Source organism: Chrysoperla carnea, unplaced genomic scaffold, assembly GCF_905475395.1.
Source record: "Chrysoperla carnea unplaced genomic scaffold, inChrCarn1.1, whole genome shotgun sequence".
Classification (NCBI taxonomy): domain Eukaryota; kingdom Metazoa; phylum Arthropoda; class Insecta; order Neuroptera; family Chrysopidae; genus Chrysoperla; species Chrysoperla carnea.
The window spans coordinates 200,515-210,779 of NW_025408238.1; positions in this window are offsets into that span (position 1 = coordinate 200,515).

Consider the following 10,265-nt stretch of genomic DNA (forward strand, 5'->3'; position numbering starts at 1 on the left):
GATCATTTTTGGCTTATTTATACTTAGTCTAGCCATAAAGGACCTCTATGTTTACATTTTGACTTACTTGGATCAAAATTTCAATGATTTGTATAGTCATGACATTCTAGTTGAAAAATCGAAAATTTTCAAAAAATGTTTTTTCTATCGAAAAATGTCAAATTTGATCATTTTTGGGTTATTTCTACTTAGTACAGTCATAAAGGACCTCTATGTATACATTTTGACTTACTTGGATCAAAATTTCAATGATTTGTATAGTCATGACTCTCATGTTGAAAAATCGAAAATTTTCAAAAAATGTTTTTTCTATCGAAAAATGTCGAATTTGATCATTTTTGGCTTATTTCTACTTAGTCCAGTCATAAAGGATATCTATGTATACATTTTGACTTACTTGGATCCAAATTTCAATAATTTGTATAGTCATGACTTTTAATTGTAAAATCGAAAATTTTCAAAAAATGTTTTTTCTATCGATAAATGTCGAATTTGATCATTTTTGGCTTATTTCTACTTAGTCCAGTCATAAAGGACCTCTATGTATACATTTTGATTCACTTGGATCAAAATTTCAATGATTTGTATAGTCATGACTTTTAATTGTAAAATCGAAAATTTTCAAAAAATGTTTTTTCTACCGAAAAATTCCAAATTTAATCATTTTTGGCTTATTTCTACTTAGTCCAGTCATAAAGGACCTCTTAGTATACATTTTGACTTGCTTGGATCAAAATTTCAATGATTTGTATAGGCATGACATTTAATTGTAAAATCGGAAATTTTCATAAAATGTTTTATCTATCGAAAAATGTCAAATTTGATCATTTTTGGCTTATTTCTACTTAGTCCAGTCATAAAGGACCTCTATGTATACATTTTGACTTACATGGATCAAAATTTCAATGATTTGTATAGTCATGACTCTCATGTTGAAAAATCGAAAATTTTCAAAAAATGTTTTTTCTATCGAAAAATGTCAAATTTGATCATTTTTGGCTTATTTATACTTAGTCCAGTCATAAAGGACCTCTATGTATACATTTTAACTTTCTTGGATCAAAATTTCAATGATTTGTATAGTCATGACTCTCATGTTGAAAAATCGAAAAATTTCAAAAAATGTTTTTTCTATCGAAAAATGTCAAATTTGATCATTTTTGGCTTATTTATACTTAGTCGAGTCATAAAAGACCTTTATGTATACATTTTGACTTACTTGGATCAAAATTTCAATGATTTGTATAGTCATGACATTCTAGTTGTAAAATCGGAAATTTTCAAAAAATGTTTTTTCTATCGAAAAATGTCAAATTTGATCATTTTTGGCTTATTTCTACTTAGTCCAGTCATAAAGGATATCTATGTATACATTTTGACTTACTTGGATCCAAATTTCAATAATTTGTATAGTCATGACATTCTAGTTGTAAAATCGGAAATTTTCAAATAATGTTTTTTCTATCGAAAAATGTCAAATTTGATCATTTTTGGCTTATTTCTACTTAGTCCAGTCATTAAGGACCTCTATGTAGACATTGTGACTTACTTGGATCAAAATTTCAATGATTTGTATAGTCATGAAAATCTTGTTGAAAAATCGGAAATTTTCAAAAAATGTTTTTTCTATCGAAAAATGTCAAATTTGATCATCTTTGGCTTATTTATACTTAGTCCAGTCATTAAGGACCTCTATGTATACATTTTGACTTACTTGGATCAAAATTTCAATGATTTGTATAGTCATGACATTCTAGTTGTAAAATCGGAAATTTTCAAAAAATGCTTTTTCTATCGAAAAATGTCAAATTGGATCATTTTTTGGCTTATTAATACTTAGTCCAGTCATAAAGTACCTCTATGTATACATTTTGACTTACTTGGATCAAAATTTCAATGATTTGTATAGTCATGACATTCTAGTTGTAAAATCAGAAATTTCCAAAAAATGTTTTTTCTATCGAAAAATGTCAAATTTGATCATTTTTGGCTTATTTCTACTTAGTCCAGTCATAAAGGACCTCTATGTATACATTTTGACTTACTTCGATCAAAATATTAATTATTTGTATAGTCATGACATTCTTGTTGAAAAATCGGAAATTTTCAAAAAATGTTTTTTTTCTATCGAAAAATGTCAAATTTGATCATTTTAGGCTTATTTGTACTTAGTCCAGTCATTAAGGACCTCTATGTATACATTTTGACTTACTTGGATCAAAATTTCAATGATTTGTATAGTCATGACATTCTAGTTGTAAAATCGAAAATTTTCAAAAAATGTTTTTTCTATCGAAAAATGTAAAATTTGAACATTTTTGGCTTATTTATACTTGGTTCAGTCATAAAGGAACTATATGTATACATTTTGACTTACTTGGATCAAAATTTCAATGATTTGTATAGTCATGACTCTCATGTTGAAAAATCGAAAATTTTAAGAAAAGTTTTTTCTATCGAAAAATGTCAAATTTGATCATTTTTGGCTTATTTCTACTTAGTACAGTCATAAAGGACCTCTATGTATACATTTTGACTTACTTGGATCAAAATTTCAATGATTTGTATAGTCATGACTCTCATGTTGAAAAATCGGAAATTTTCAAAAAATGTTTTTTCTATCGAAAAATGTCAAATTTGATCATTTTTGGCTTATTTATACTTAGTCCAGTCATAAAGGACCTCTATGTATACATTTTAACATTCTTGGATCAAAATTTCAATGATTTGTATAGTCATGACTCTCATGTTGAAAAATCGAAAAATTTCAAAAAATGTTTTTTCTATCGAAAAATGTCAAATTTGATCATTTTTGGCTTATTTCTACTTAGTCCAGTCATAAAGGACCTCTATGTATACATTTTGACTTACTTGGATAAAAATTTCAATGATTTGTACAGTCATGACTCTCATGTTGAAAAATCGAAAATTTTCAAAAAATGTTTTTTCTATCGAAAAATGTCAAATATGATCATTTTTGGCTTATTTCTTCTTAGTCCAGTCATAAAGGACCTCAATGTATACATTTTGACTTACTTGGATCAAAATTTTAATGATTTGTATAGTCATGACTCTAGTGTTGAAAAATCGAAAATTTTCAAAAAATGTTTTTTCTATCAAAAAATGTCAAATTTGATCATTTTTGGCTTATTTATACTTAGTCGAGTCAAAAAAGACCTTTATGTATACATTTTGACTTACTTGGATCAAAATTTCAATGATTTGTATAGTCATGACATTCTAGTTGTAAAATCGGAAATTTTCAAAAAATGTTTTTTCTATCGAAAAATGTCAAATTTGATCATCTTTGGCTTATTTATACTTAGTCCAGTCATTAAGGACCTCTATGTATACATTTTGACTTACTTGGATCAAAATTTCAATGATTTGTATAGTCATGACATTCTAGTTGTAAAATCGGAAATTTTCAAAAAATGCTTTTTCTATCGAAAAATGTCAAATTGGATCATTTTTGGCTTATTAATACTTAGTCCAGTCATAAAGTACCTCTATGTATACATTTTGACTTACTTGGATCAAAATTTCAATGATTTTTATAGTCATGACATTCTAGTTGTAAAATCGGAAATTTTCAAAAAATGCTTTTTCTATCGAAAAATGTCAAATTGGATCATTTTTGGCTTATTAATACTTAGTCTAGTCATAAAGTACCTCTATGTATACATTTTGACTTACTTGGATCAAAATTTCAATGATTTGTATAGTCATGACGTTCTAATTGTAAAATCAGAAATTTCCAAAAAATGTTTTTTCTATCGAAAAATGTCAAATTTGATCATTTTTGGCTTATTTCTACTTAGTCCAGTCATAAAGGACCGCTATGTATACATTTTGACTTACTTGGATCAAAATATTAATGATTTGTATAGTCATGACATTCTTGTTGAAAAATCGGAAATTTTCAAAAAATGTTTTTTTCTATCGAAAAATGTCAAATTTGATCATCTTTGGCTTATTTCTACTTAGTCCAGTCATAAAAGATATCTATGTATACATTTTGACTTACTTGGATCCAAATTTCAATAATTTGTATAGTCATGACATTCTAGTTGTAAAATCGGAAATTTTCAAAAAATGTTTTTTTCTATCGAAAAATGTCAAATTTGATCATTTTTGGCTTATTTCTACTTAGTCCAGTCATTAAGGACCTCTATGTATACATTGTGACTTACTTGGATCAAAATTTCAATGATTTGTATAGCCATGACAATCTTGTTGAAAAATCGGAAATTTTCAAAAAATGTTTTTTCTATCGAAAAATGTCAAATTTGATCATCTTTGGCTTATTTATACTTAGTCCAGTCATTAAGGACCTCTATGTATACATTTTGACTTACTTGGATCAAAATTTCAATGATTTGTATAGTCATGACATTCTAGTTGTAAAATCGGAAATTTTCAAAAAATGCTTTTTCTATCGAAAAATGTCAAATTGGATCATTTTTGGCTTATTAATACTTAGTCCAGTCATAAAGTACCTCTATGTATACATTTTGACTACTTGGATCAAAATTTCAATGATTTGTATAGTCATGACGTTCTAATTGTAAAATCAGAAATTTCCAAAAAATGTTTTTTCTATCGAAAAATGTCAAATTTGATCATTTTTGGCTTATTTCTACTTAGTCCAGTCATAAAGGACCGCTATGTATACATTTTGACTTACTTGGATCAAAATATTAATGATTTGTATAGTCGTGACATTCTTGTTGAAAAATCGGAAATTTTCAAAAAATGTTTTTTTCTATCGAAAAATGTCAAATTTGATCATTTTTGGCTTATTTGTACTTAGTCCAGTCATTAAGGACCTCTATGTATACATTTTGACTTACTTGGATCAAAATTTCAATGATTTGTATAGTCATGACTCTCATGTTGAAAAATCGAAAATTTTCAAAAAATGTTTTTTCTATCGAAAAATGTCAAATTGGATCACTTTTGGCTTATTTATACTTAGTCCAGTCATAAAGGACCTCTATGTATACATTTTGACTTACTTGGATCAAAATTTCAATGATTTGTATAGTCATGACATTCTAGTTGTAAGATCAGAAATTTTCAAAAAATGTTTTTTCTATCGAAAAATGTCAAATTTGATCATTTTTGGCTTATTTCTACTTAGTCCAGTCATAAAGGACCTCTATGTATACATTTTGACTTACTTGGATCAAAATTTCAATGATTTGTATAGTCATGACTCTCATGTTGAAAAATCGAAAATTTTCAAAAAATGTTTTTTCTATCGAAAAATGTCAAATTTGATCATTTTTGGCTTATTTATACTTAGCCCAGTCATAAAGAACCTCTATGTATACATTTTGACTTACTTGGATCAAAAGTTCAATGATTTGTATAGTCATGACTCTCATATTAAAAATCGAAAATTTTCAAAAAATATTTTTTCTATCGAAAAATGTCAAATTTGATCATTTTTGGCTTATTTCTACTTAGTCCAGTCAAAAAGGACCTCTATGTATACATTTTGACTTACTTGGATCAAAATTTCAATGATTTGTATAGTCATGACTCTCATGTTGGAAAATCGAAAATTTTCAAAAAATGTTTTTTCTATCGAAAAATGTCAAATTTGGTCATTTTTGGCTTATTTCTACTTAGTCCAGTCTTAAAGGATCTGTATGTATACATTTTGACTTACTTGGATCAAAATTTCAATGATTTGTTTAGTCATGACATTCTAGTTGTAAAATCGGAAATTTAAAAAAAATGGTTTTTCTATCGAAAAATGTCAAATTTGATCATTTTTGGCTTATTTCTACTTATACCAGTCATTAAGGACCTCTATGTATACATGTTGACTTACTTGGATCAAAATTTCAATGATTTGTATAGTCATAACTCTCATGTTGAAAAAGCGAAAATTTTCAAAAAATTTTTTTTCTGTCGAAAAATGTAAAATTTGATCATTTTTGGCTTATTTATACTTAGTCCAGCCATAAAGGACCTCTATGTTTACATTTTGACTTACTTGGATCAAAATTTCAATGATTTGTATAGTCATGACATTCTAGTAGAAAAATCGAAAATTTTCAAAAAATGTTTTTTCTATCGAAAAATGTCAAATTTGATCATTTTTGGGTTATTTCTACTTAGTCCAGTCATAAAGGACCTCTATGTATACATTTTGACTTACTTGTATCAAAATTTCAATGATTTGTATAGTCATGACTCTCATGTTGAAAAATCGAAAATTTTCAAAAAATGTTTTTTCTATCGAAAAATGTCGAATTTGATCATTTTTGGCTTATTTCTACTTAGTCAAGTCATAAAGGACCTCTATGTATACATTTTGACTTACTTGGATCAAAATTTCAATGATTTGTATAGTCATGACTCTCATGTTGAAAAATCGAAAATTTTTAAAAAATGTTTTTTCTATCGAAAAATGTCAAATTTGATCATTTTTGGCTTATTTATACTTAGTCCAGTCATAAAGGACCTCTATGTATACATTTTGACTTACTTGGATCAGAATTTCAATGATTTGTTTAGTCATGACATTCTAGTTGTAAAATCTGAAATTTAAAAAAAACGTTTTTTCTATCGAAAAATGTCAAATTTGATCATTTTTGGCTTATTTATACTTAGTCCAGTCATTAAGGACCTCTTTGTATACATTTTGACTTACTTGGATCAAAATTTCAATGATTTGTATAGTCATGACATTCTAGTTGAAAAATCGAAAATTTTCAAAAAATGTTTTTTCTATCGAAAAATGTCAAATTTGATCATTTTTGGGTTATTTCTACTTAGTCCAGTCATAAAGGACCTCTATGTATACATTTTGACTTACTTGGATCAAAATTTCAATGATTTGTTTAGTCATGACATTCTAGTTGTAAAATCTGAAATTTAAAAAAAACGTTTTTTCTATCGAAAAATGTCAAATTTGATCATTTTTGGCTTATTTATACTTAGTCCAGTCATTAGGGACCTCTATGTATACATTTTGACTTACTTGGATCAAAATTTCAATGATTTCTATAGTTTAACTTTCATGTTAAAAAATCGAAAATTTTAAAAAAAATGTTTTTTCTATCGAAAAATGTCAAATTTGATCATTTTTGGCTTATTTCTACGTAGTCCAGTCAAAAAAGACCTATATGTTTACATTTTGACTTACTTGGATCAAAATTTCAATGATTTGTATAGTCATGACATTTTAGTTGTAAAATCGAAAATTTTCAAAAAATGTTTTTCCTATCGAAAAATGTCAAATTTGATTATTTTTGGCTTATTTCTACTTAGTCCAGTCATAAAGAACCTCTATGTATACTTTTTGACTTACTTGGATCAAAATTTCAATGATTTGTATAGTCATGACATTTTAGTTGTAAATTCGGAAATTTTCAAAAATTGTTTTTTCTATCGAAAAAATGCCAAATTTGATCATTTTTGGCTTATTTATACTTAGTCCAGTCATAAAGGATCTCTTTGTATACATTTTGACTTACTTGGATCAAAATTTCAATGATTTGTATAGTCATGACTCTCATGTTGAAAAATCGAAAATTTTCAAAAAATGTTTTTTTCTATCGAAAAATGTCAAATTTGATCATTTTTGGCTTATTGATACTTAGTCCAGTCATAAACTACCTCTGCGTATACATTTTGACTTACTTGGATCAAAATTTCAATGATTTGTATTGTCATGACATTTTAGTTGTAAAATCGGAAATTTTCAAAAAATGTTTTTTCTGTCGAAAAATGTCAAATTTGATCATTTTTGGCTTATTTATACTTAGTCCAGTCATAAAGGACTTCTTTGTATACATTTTGACTTACTTGGATCAAAATTTTAATGATTTGTATAGTCATGACATTTTAGTTGTAAATTCGTAAATTTTCAAAAATTGTTTTTTCTATCGAAAAATGCCAAATTTGATCATTTTTGGCTTATTTATACTTAGTCCAGTCATAAAGGACCTCTTTGTATACATTTTGGACTTACTTGTATCAAAATTTCAATGATTTGTATAGTCATGACTCTCATGTTGAAAAATCGAAAATTTTCAAAAAATGTTTTTTCTATCGAAAAATGTCAAATTTGATCATTTTTGGGCTTATTTATACTTAGTCCAGTCATAAAGGACCTCTATGTATACATTTTGACTTACTTGGATCAAAATTTCAATGAATTGTATAGTCATGACTCTCATGTGAAAAATCGAAAATTTTCAAAAAATGTTTTTTCTATCGAAAATGTCAAATTTGATCATTTTTGGCTAATTTATACTTAGTCCAGTCATAAAGGACCTCTATGTATACATTTTGACTTACTTGGATCAAAATTTCAATGATTTGTATAGTCATGACTCTCATGTTGGAAAATCGAAAATTTTCATAAAATGTTTTTTCTATCGAAAAATGTCAAATTCGATCATTTTTGGCTTATTTCTACTTAGTCCAGTCATAAAGGATCTGTATGTATACATTTTGACTTACTTGGATCAAAATTTCAATGATTTGTATAGTCATGACATTCTAGTTGTAAAATCGAAAATTTTCAAAAAATGTTTTTTCTATCGAAAAATGTCAAATGTGATCATTTTTGGCTTATTTATACTTAGTCCAGCCATAAAGGACCTCTATGTTTGTATTTTGACTTACTTGGATCAAAATTTCAATGATTTGTATAGTCATGACATTCTAGTTGAAAAATCGAAAATTTTCAAAAAATGTTTTTTCTATCGAAAAATGTCAAATTTGATCATTTTTGGCTTATTTATACTTAGTCCAGTCATAAAGGGCCTCTATGTATTATACATTTTGACTTACTTGGATCAAAATTTCAATGATTTGTATAGTCATAACTCTCATGTTGAAAAAGCGAAAATTTTCAAAAAAAATTTTTTTCTGTTGAAAAATGTCAAATTTGATCATTTTTGGCTTACTTATACTTAGTCCAGCCATAAAGGACCTCTATGTTTGTATTTTGACTTACTTGGATCAAAATTTCAATGATTTGTATAGTCATGACATTCTAGTTGAAAAATCGAAAATTTTCAAAAAATGTTTTTTCTATCGAAAAATGTCAAATTTGATCATTTTTGGCCTATTTATACTTAGTCCAGTCATAAAGGACCTCTATGTATACATTTTGACTTACTTGGATCAAAATTTCAATGATTTGTTAAGTCATGACATTCTAGTTGTAAAATCTGAAATTTAAAAAAAATGAATTTTCTATCGAAAAATGTCAAATTTGATCATTTTTGGCTTATTTATACTTAGTCCAGTCATAAAGGACCTCTTTGTATACATTTTGACTTACTTGGATCAAAATTTCAATGATATGTATAGTCATGACTCTCATGTTGAAAAATCGAAAATTTTCAAAAAAAATTTTTTCTATCGAAAAATGTCAAATTTGATCATTTTTGGCTTATTTATACTTAGTCCAGTCATTAAGGACCTCTATGTATAAATTTTGACTTACTTGGATCAAAATTTCAATGATTTGTATAGTCATGACTTTCATGTTGAAAATCGAAAATTTTCAAAAAATGTTTTTTCTATCGAAAAATGTTAAATTTGATCATTTTTGGCTTATTTATACTTAGTCCAGTCATAAAGGACCTCTAGGTATACATTTTGACTTACTTGGATCAAAATTTCAATGATTTGTATAGTCATGACATTCTAGTTGTAAAATCAAAAATTTTCAAAAAATGTTTTTTCTATCGAAAAATGTCAAATGTGATCATTTTTGGCTTATTTATACTTAGTCCAGTCATAAAGAACCTCTTTGTATACATTTAGACTTACTTGGATCAAAATTTCAATGATTTGTATAGTCATGACTCTCATTTTGAAAAATCGAAAATTTTCAAAAAATGTTTTTTCTATCGAAAAATGTCAAATTTGATAAGTTTTGGCTTATTTATACTAAGTCCAGTCATAAAGGACCTCCATGTATACATTTTGACTTACTTGGATCAAAATTTCAAATATTTGTATAGTCATGACTCTCATGTTGAAAAATCGAAAATTTTCAAAAAATGTTTTTTCTAGCGAAAAATGTCAAATTTGATCATTTTTGGCTTATTTCAACGTAGTCCAGTCAAAAAGGACCTCTATGTATACATTTTGACTTACTTGGATCAAAATTTCAATGATTTGTATAGTCATGACTCTCATGTTGAAAGATCGAAAATTTTCAAAAAATGTTTTTTCTATCGAAAAATGTCAAATGTGATCATTTTTGGCTTATTTATACTTAGTCC